Below are 8,331 nucleotides of genomic sequence, written 5' to 3'. Positions count from 1 at the left end.
TTTTCACATATTGGTACCACCTAAGGTGACCGTAAAGTTTTTGTATTTTTGTCTTCCTACATGTCTCTAGTTTATATTTTGGTATGATAACCCTTCCAATCTTGTAATGTTGTGTCAGAAGAGGCCCAAAATGCGGTTACCAGGCTGGTAGATGTTACAAAAGTAGTGGAGAAGAGAGACATCAGGTTCCCAGGTTCTATCATCATGATTCGGTTTATTCAGCATCAAACAGCAAACAGCATAGCATGAGAACCAGGGAGACCCAGGGGCAGAGCCCCTGTGTCACACAGCCTAATGGCGTGTGAGACTGTACTCGTACTGAGTTACATTTTAGTTCAGCTTTTATAACACAAATAGCTTCACATTAGAATGCAAATAGTTCATGTTGGGTGGGGGTCAATGAGAGCCCCCATGCAGCTGTTGATCAATAAGATCTTTGAACATTAGCAAATGGTACTCTCCCTATCTGCTTCCTGGCGTCTCCAGGTTAAACAATGGAGCTGTGATTGCATTTCACACCAGGGCAGAGTCCTTGATGATCTATGCAAACACTAGGCTAAGTCCCAACACACTCAAGATTCTGCTTACTTTAGCTGTAGTATATATTTCTTTAGTATCATTCTATATGTTTTTACTTTAGCCATCTATTTTTACTTGCATACTGGTATATTAAATATAGCTAGATACGACAGTAGCTTAAAGGTAGGGTAAGTGATTTGCTTTGGTTAAAATAAGTGTTAAATAGCTCTATATTCTGATAGTACTCATTGCTATAGAGTGTTTGTTCAGTAAAAGGAGTCTCCTTGTCTCTCCAGCTCTTTATAAAACAGAAAATGCATTTTCGTTTCAGTTTCAGTTTCATTTCCAATTTTATCCAACCAGGACAGAGAACTCAATCAGGATACAGATTAAACAAGTGAAATTGGAAGTGATGACACTAAGAAATGAGCAGGCAAAATTGGAACTGGAACACTATACAAATTAAGCTTAAAAATGGGTACTTTCTCCTGATTGGCTGAGATTTTGACACCTACCGAAAATTGTATTTTCTGTTTATTAAAGAGCTGGAGAGACAGGGAGACATCTGTTACTGAAATAACACTCTATAGCAATGATTACTATCAGAATATAGTATTTTAACCTTTTAACAAAATACTTTTTGTTTTAACCAAAAAATATCACTTACTCTACCTTTAATGGCAGTTATCACTACCTACCGGCTAATGTATCCGGTAGGAGACACAAAGTAGAATCTTTGTGTCTCCTACTCAAATTATTGCGACAAAAAACAAATATATCCATGTATTCAAGGCTTCATGGGGTGTGCAATTGATAGAAAATAACTTTTCAGGGGGACTCTCTACCCATTCAGCTATGACCACCCTAGACCGAAGGAGGGTCAACTTTTACAAGCTTATGGAAAGCAATCTTTTTGCAAACACCAAAAATCTGAGAAGTTATCAATTGCACACCCCATGAAGCCTTGAATACATGGATATATTTTGTTTTTTGTCGCAATAATTTGATGCCCGGGGTAGGAGACACAAAGATTCTACTTTGTGTCTCCTACCGGATACATTAGCCGGTAGGTAGTGATAACTGCCATTAAGCTACAAGATTGGAAGGGTTATCATACCAAAATATAAACTAGAGACATGTAGGAAGACAAAAATACAAAAACTTTACGGTCACCTTAGGTGGTACCAAAATATGGCTTGGCCCCTGGACTAACTGTGCTATGTGAGACGCAGCTTGACACACTGTGAGTGTAGGTACTGTCAGACTGAGCGTGAAGCTTTAGCTCTAATATGGGCTTGTGAGAGACTACATCCTTATGTGGATGGTTGGAGGTGTGATTTAGTTAGAGCCATAGAGACACACGGCCGGAAGCGGAAGGCCTACAAATTCACGCCCACTTTTGAGATAGCGCCGCTACTCGGGGTCCGTTAGAACGATGAACTGCAGCTCTCAATGCATTCCCTTATTCTCGAAACCGCTCATTGCTGCTTGCAGCTATATTTTAATATATGTTTTTATTTAGAGAGGGACAGTGAAAGTAGACTGACAGGAAATGGGGAGAGAGATGGGGGGTGGCACGCAGCAAATGTCGCCGGGAACGGGAGTTGAACCCGCAGCCTAGGGTGCATGGACCGCCTTGCTACGGCCCAGGCCAGAGGGCACTTTTCTAGTTAGTATTCTGTGATAGAACACGTTTCAATGTCAAGGGAGGAGTGTACTTAGGGGTTAGGGTATAGAGTCCATTTCAGCTCATTTGATTACCGTATGTTGCTGTAGATTGAGTTCATCTGTATATACACATGTACTGTATTGTTATAATAACTCTCTAATCTCTCTCTCTCTCTCTCTCTCTCTCTCTCTCTCTCTCTATCTAGCTAACTTTCTCTCTCTCTCTCTAAGAACGTAAGACAACACAAAACAGTCATGAGTGCAGATTCAAGCAGCGAGAATGGAGAAGAAGGTATATCTTCCCAGGAGACAAATGTTCAAGGCAAGACTGTAATGAAATCGAATTGATGTAATTGCATAGAATCATTAAACCATGTTTTATTTCTTTCTTTTTCTTTTGCAAACATCAAATGTTTATCATCCATAACCATATCATTTTAATCCAAAGATCTCATAATAAATGATGACGAACTTCGGATCGTGATGGTTGGGAAAACTGGAGCTGGAAAAAGCGCCACTGGAAACACAATTCTGGGTTCAAAACCTTTTGTAGACAAGTTTACAACTGTATCCGTCACAACGAAATGTACAAAAGCCAGTGGTGAAGTGGCTGGTACAAAGGTCTCTGTTGTTTACACACCAGGCTTGTTTGACATCAAACAAACCCTACTTCTTTTAAACAACATAATATCCCTGGCTCCCCCCATCAAAGGAGGCGCAAACTGAAATGTATAAATGACAGGGAGACATAGAGACTTGTCAGTGCACTAGTCCTTGTTGATGAAGCTTCATTGTCTTTATACTTCTTCTGTCTCTCCAGACCCACATTAGGATTTCACAACTGAAGCAGGTAAGACACACACTCTTTCATTATTACCAGAATTCATTCAGTGATCAGCAGCTGTCATTTTACAAATGAAAATGTAAATGACAAAATGAAACAGTGAAATTGTTTACAAATCTTGAAATGTAATTATTTGTCCAAAAAAGAAAAGAAAAAAAAAGGATTATCAATAGGCCTACATTTACTAATGTTTCACCATCTACTCTTCGTGCATAAATATTTTACTCTGCTGTCTAGAGGCCTTCTAACCCTTATCCTCTTTCACTAGTTTTACATAGGATCTCACCCCTGCATAGGGTTTCTGCCACTACATTTTTTGATTTATATTTTAATGTCTACTGTTAAGTTTAAAACGAATAATGCACCGTCTGTCATTTTGAGTTGGATAAAGAACGTAGCAGCCCAAGAATGTCTCCATAATGAAAATCAGGTGCAAGTGGAGGAACATGAGCTATGGAAATCACACAGGGATTTTTGAAATAAAAATACACTAACATCGATTTATTTAATTTCTTTGGAATCTTTTGTTAGAAATGTCCTAAGTATGACCACTGATATGCTCTAAAAACGTATTTTTCATTTAATTGCAATATATCTTTTCAGTACACAGTTGAATTGATTACTGTGTGGTACAAATTGTTATACTTTTGCTAATGTGTCAATTTTCACAAATGTTTTCTAATAGAAAGCATGATGCTTGGTACTCAATTGACCTGCAGTTTCCTTCTTTTCCATTTTCACTAAAGATCTGACTGACACTGATTAGTGACACTGTTACAGTTAGTTCTGGCAATCTCCGGCACCGTTGGACCGATCAGTGTGAAACTTTCGACGGATTTTCCCAGGTAGGCCAAGGAAGAACCTCAACCCCAAATGTTTCAAATTGGCCTCATGGTGACGTTATAACAGGGCCCTTCGTGTTTTGGCATTTGACTCTTGAACCGTAGGTCATACAGACAAACCTTTTTCCCCGTCTCTTGGCATGACACAACTCTCCATGTAGATCATGGCCTTTTCTGCCTGCCAAGATTTTCCACCATTTTGCAAAGTACTCTTATTGTTAATTTTGCCCATCCCATCCCATCCCCCCAATTCTTGCAAGGAGGGAAACAGGGCGCATGCGCACGCTGCGACCGGCAGCGAGAGATATGTTTTAATGTATGTAATATGTTTTAATACCTCTTGCTGTAAACCTAATTGCCCTTTTGGGAGGGTTCAACAATAAAGTTGAACCTTGAACCTTGAACCTAATACTCCTACAGATTGTGTCAAATACTCACACTAATTGGTACACAATATCTCTGGGGTCATGTGATCAAGATGTAACAGTCAGATATATCAGATTCCATTCCAATTGGCTATGACTGCCATCCAAATTTCACAGGTTTGGGTAGGCAACCTGCACCTGCGCTCCGAAGAGGGCACTTTTCTTTTTTCCTTTTCTTTTTTAATATATGTTTTTATTTAGAGAGGGATAGTGAAAGTAGACTGATAGGAAATGGGGAGAGAGATGGGGGGTGGCACGAAGCAAATGTCGTCGGGAACGGGAGTCGAACTTGCGACACGCTGTCAGGCTTTGCAGGCTAGGGTGCATGGACCGCCTTGCTACGGCCCAGGCCAGAGGGCACTTTTCTAGTTAGTATTCTGTGATAGAACACGTTTCAATGTCAAGGGAGGAGTGTACTTAGGGGTTAGGGTATAGAGTCCATTTCAGCTCATTTGATTACCGTATGTTGCTGTAGATTGAGTTCATCTGTATATACACATGTACTGTATTGTTATAATAACTCTCTAATCTCTCTCTCTCTCTCTCTCTCTCCCTCTCTCTCTCTCTCTCTCTCTCTATCTCTCTCTCTCTCTCTCTCTATCTATCTAACTTTCTCTTCTCTCTATCTCTCTAAGAACGTAAGACAACACAAAACAGTCATGAGTGCAGATTCAAGCAGCGAGAATGGAGAAGAAGGTATATCTTCCCAGGAGACAAATGTTCAAGGCAAGACTGTAATGAAATCGAATTGATGTAATTGCATAGAATCATTAAACCATGTTTTCTTTCTTTCTTTTTCTTTTGCAAACATCAAATGTTTATCATCCATAACCATTTCATTTTAATCCAACAGATCTCATAATAAATGATGACGAACTTCGGATTGTGATGGTTGGGAAAACTGGAGCTGGAAAAAGCGCCACTGGAAACACAATACTGGGTTCAAAAGCTTTTGTAGCCACGTTTAATACTGTATCCGTCACAACGAAATGTACAAAAGCCAGTGGTGAAGTGGCTGGTAGAAAGGTCTCTGTTGTTGACATACCGGGCTTGTTTGACACCAAAGTTAGCGAAGATGAGGTCATTGCTGAGATCAAACAGTGTATTTATTTTGCTTCGCCTGGTCCCCATGTGTTCCTGGTTGTGATCAAACTGGGAAGATTCACAAAAGAGGAGCAGGAAACTGTGCAAATTATACAGGACATATTTGGCCAAAAGTCAAATGAATACACTATGATTCTTCTAAGTCATGCTGACATGGTTGATGAAGGTGTACCAGTTGAAGAAATTGTGAAAAATAGTCAGGAACTACAAAAATGCATTAGAAACTGTGGAGGTCGCTATCATGTCTTCAACAACAAATCTAAGGATCCCTCCTCTCAGGTCACTGAGCTACTGGAGAAAATCAACAGCCTGGTGTTGAAGAATGGCGAAGAAAGCCACTACACCAATGACATGTTCCAATTAGCAGAGAAAAACATAGAGGAAAGGAAAAAGAGAATTCTTAAGAAGTACAAAAAGAAGATACAAAAAGAAGAGGAACAACTGAAAAAAGAACATGAGGGACAATCTCTGGAAGACGCAATGAAATTGATGCATAAACGATATGAAAAAAAGCAAGAGCTGAAGCCGAGAAAAGAAACGCATTCTCGGCTTTTGGATTGGTGGCGAATGCTGGGATTTTAGTTGGAATGGCGTTTGGCCCAGTTGGTCTAATAACAGGGGGTGTACTGGGGTTGTTATTTGGGGCTATATTAGGGGGTGTAGCAGGGGTTGCAACTTCTAAAGGACAGGCTCCGAAAGCAGTGAAAGATCACTGCGTTACTCAATGAATGACGAAGGTTCAATGACATATCCAGGTCAAGAAATTCACCATCAATCACCATAAACATAAATGTATAGAGTTCAAATTGGATGCCAAATTAAATTCAAGTCAACAGTGATACAAGAGAAACTTTGCAAATGGAGAAGGGATGATAAAGATTAGTATAAGGAGGGAACTGTATATTATTGGACCAAACAAAAGCCAGCACACCAAGGACAGCAACAGCAAAGAAGCATTCAGCCAATTAAACAACACAGTTGTTGTTTTTACATGCATTGACTCTCAGGTTGCCCCCCATTTTAAACAGCATCAGGGTAATGATCTCTCTTCTTTAATATGGTATCAACCATGTCCCTTTGTCAAACAGAGGTGATGACCTGAAACGTCAGAATTCTTTATTTATAGCTACCACCCTCCCAGGGACCAATGGATTTGGTTGGATTAAATAGAGTTGATTCGATCCTAGCATATTTTGCTGTTTTCCCTTTCCCTTCGTTGTTTTTGTTATAATACATTAGTAATCTTTACTTCTGTTTATTGTGTGTCGGTCATAGATAGAGTTGTACTGACACTTATTGTCTATATGGATAATTGAATCATTGTGGGGCTCCACCCATTGAGCTGCAACTCCATTTATACCACCTGGGAATGTACTCACTGTTTTTCCTGATGTAGACCAGTGGAGGATGCAACATGTTGGTTTAGTAATGTTCTGCAATGAACTAGACGAGTAATAAAGGCTTGTTTACACTTTGGCTACAAGAAGAGCTTCTGCAGTGTCTCTTTTTCTTTTTAAATTTCAAAGATTGTAAAGTCCCATATGAACACAAAACATACACAATCATTTATATCCAGGAAATTATCTTTGACATTGAGTAATAGAAAATGTAGCTGATCAACGAACGACTTTATGGTACAATAACAAACAAAAAAATGTGCATACCTCTCCCAAGTCGATAAGTCTTGAACATTTTAAACATATCCCTTTAAGGTACATTTTGAACGGATAACATTTTACGTTGTTTATTATTATTAATCAGAAATTCTGATTCTGCAACTCTTTCTCTCCATATGATGGTATGCCCTTCAAGTAAGGTGTTGAACTATTTATCTATCTACTATCAATTATTTTATCAGGTATTGGAACAATTACAAACATTACAGTATACATTACACTTTATTTCAATGGCCACAAACATGATCTCATTAGCTAGTGATTAATCAATGATGATTACAACATGTAATACATGTTCTCTGTCCATTTAGTTGTGAACTACTAAGAATGAATCACGATGATAAGTCATCATTCATAATGATCAGTGTGGGGCAATTTAGTCAGGAAGTGTAATAAGCTACTACTTATTTCCCCTTTAAAAAGTACTTAATTACACTACTCATATTACTATATTTATTTATACTGCGCCAACGTTCTAGCACTTTAAGCTCCAATTCCTGCTGGATGTTTTATGAAGGGATCTTTTTGACAACTGAGAGCCGTAGACGCTCATGCAGGGTAGCCCATACATTAATTCAGAATCACCAACAGACTTTAAATGAAAGCGACTTTTGTAACTTGATTCCCCCCCCCCCCAAAGCTTCGAACATTCCACTTAAAAAAATAAAATAATCACCGCTACCAAAACGTGTCATTTCTCAGGATGACACGTTTTCACTATGGTCAGGGAGCAGCCTACATCTTACTGACACAGCGATATCGCAACAACCAATATATCGTTGCTGTCGGGCAGAAACCTCTTATCTCCATATTTCAAGCCCTACGAGCTTGTTGATCTGCTACTTTTGCTGTTTTTGAATTTGAAACCTGAAAAGTAGCAGTTTTGGACATATGAGGTTTCCACCTCACAGTAATGTGCTGAGGTAGCCTGCCACCCTGCCATCCCTATTGTTGGCATGTCGTCATCGATTTTTGAAACATTTTCGTAAATTCTTTGAAAATAGCAGCTCTATAAGCTCACAACATGTCGCATCACAAGTTATTGTCAGCTTGTAGATCTGCTATTGTTGACTATTTTTGAATGGTATTGAAAGTTTTAACTGATAGTTAATGGTAGCCTACAAACAATAAGTAACAATTGATAGGAAGGCCAGATGGTTCAATGGATCAGTGCCGATCAAGACCCCTGGCACTTGCATAATAAACGTATCCTTTATTTGGATGAGTGTATATATTCATATACATGTATAAGG

The 8,331-nt window shown here is 39.1% G+C and overlaps 1 long non-coding RNA gene across 2 annotated transcripts; it reads left to right on the top strand.

Annotated features, from left to right (window-relative positions):
* Positions 1 to 2,957: 2,957 nt before the first annotated feature.
* LOC311059010 lies at positions 2,958 to 5,959 on the top strand. Of its 2 annotated transcripts, XR_014602114.1 has the most exons (4): positions 2,958 to 3,037; positions 3,778 to 3,876; positions 4,934 to 4,994; positions 5,152 to 5,959. It is a non-coding gene; the product is annotated as an uncharacterized lncRNA (long non-coding RNA). The 2 variants fall into 2 exon arrangements; XR_014602115.1 differs by lacking the exon at positions 5,152 to 5,959 and having other exon boundaries at positions 4,934 to 5,024.
* Positions 5,960 to 8,331: the final 2,372 nt, after the last annotated feature.

This window comes from Gymnoscopelus microlampas (genome assembly GCF_963454915.1).
Source record: "Gymnoscopelus microlampas genome assembly, chromosome: 13".
NCBI classification, from domain to species: domain Eukaryota; kingdom Metazoa; phylum Chordata; class Actinopteri; order Myctophiformes; family Myctophidae; genus Gymnoscopelus; species Gymnoscopelus microlampas.
The sequence above is the reverse complement of the archived record's forward strand: the minus strand, read 5'-3'. Positions and strand labels throughout refer to the sequence as shown.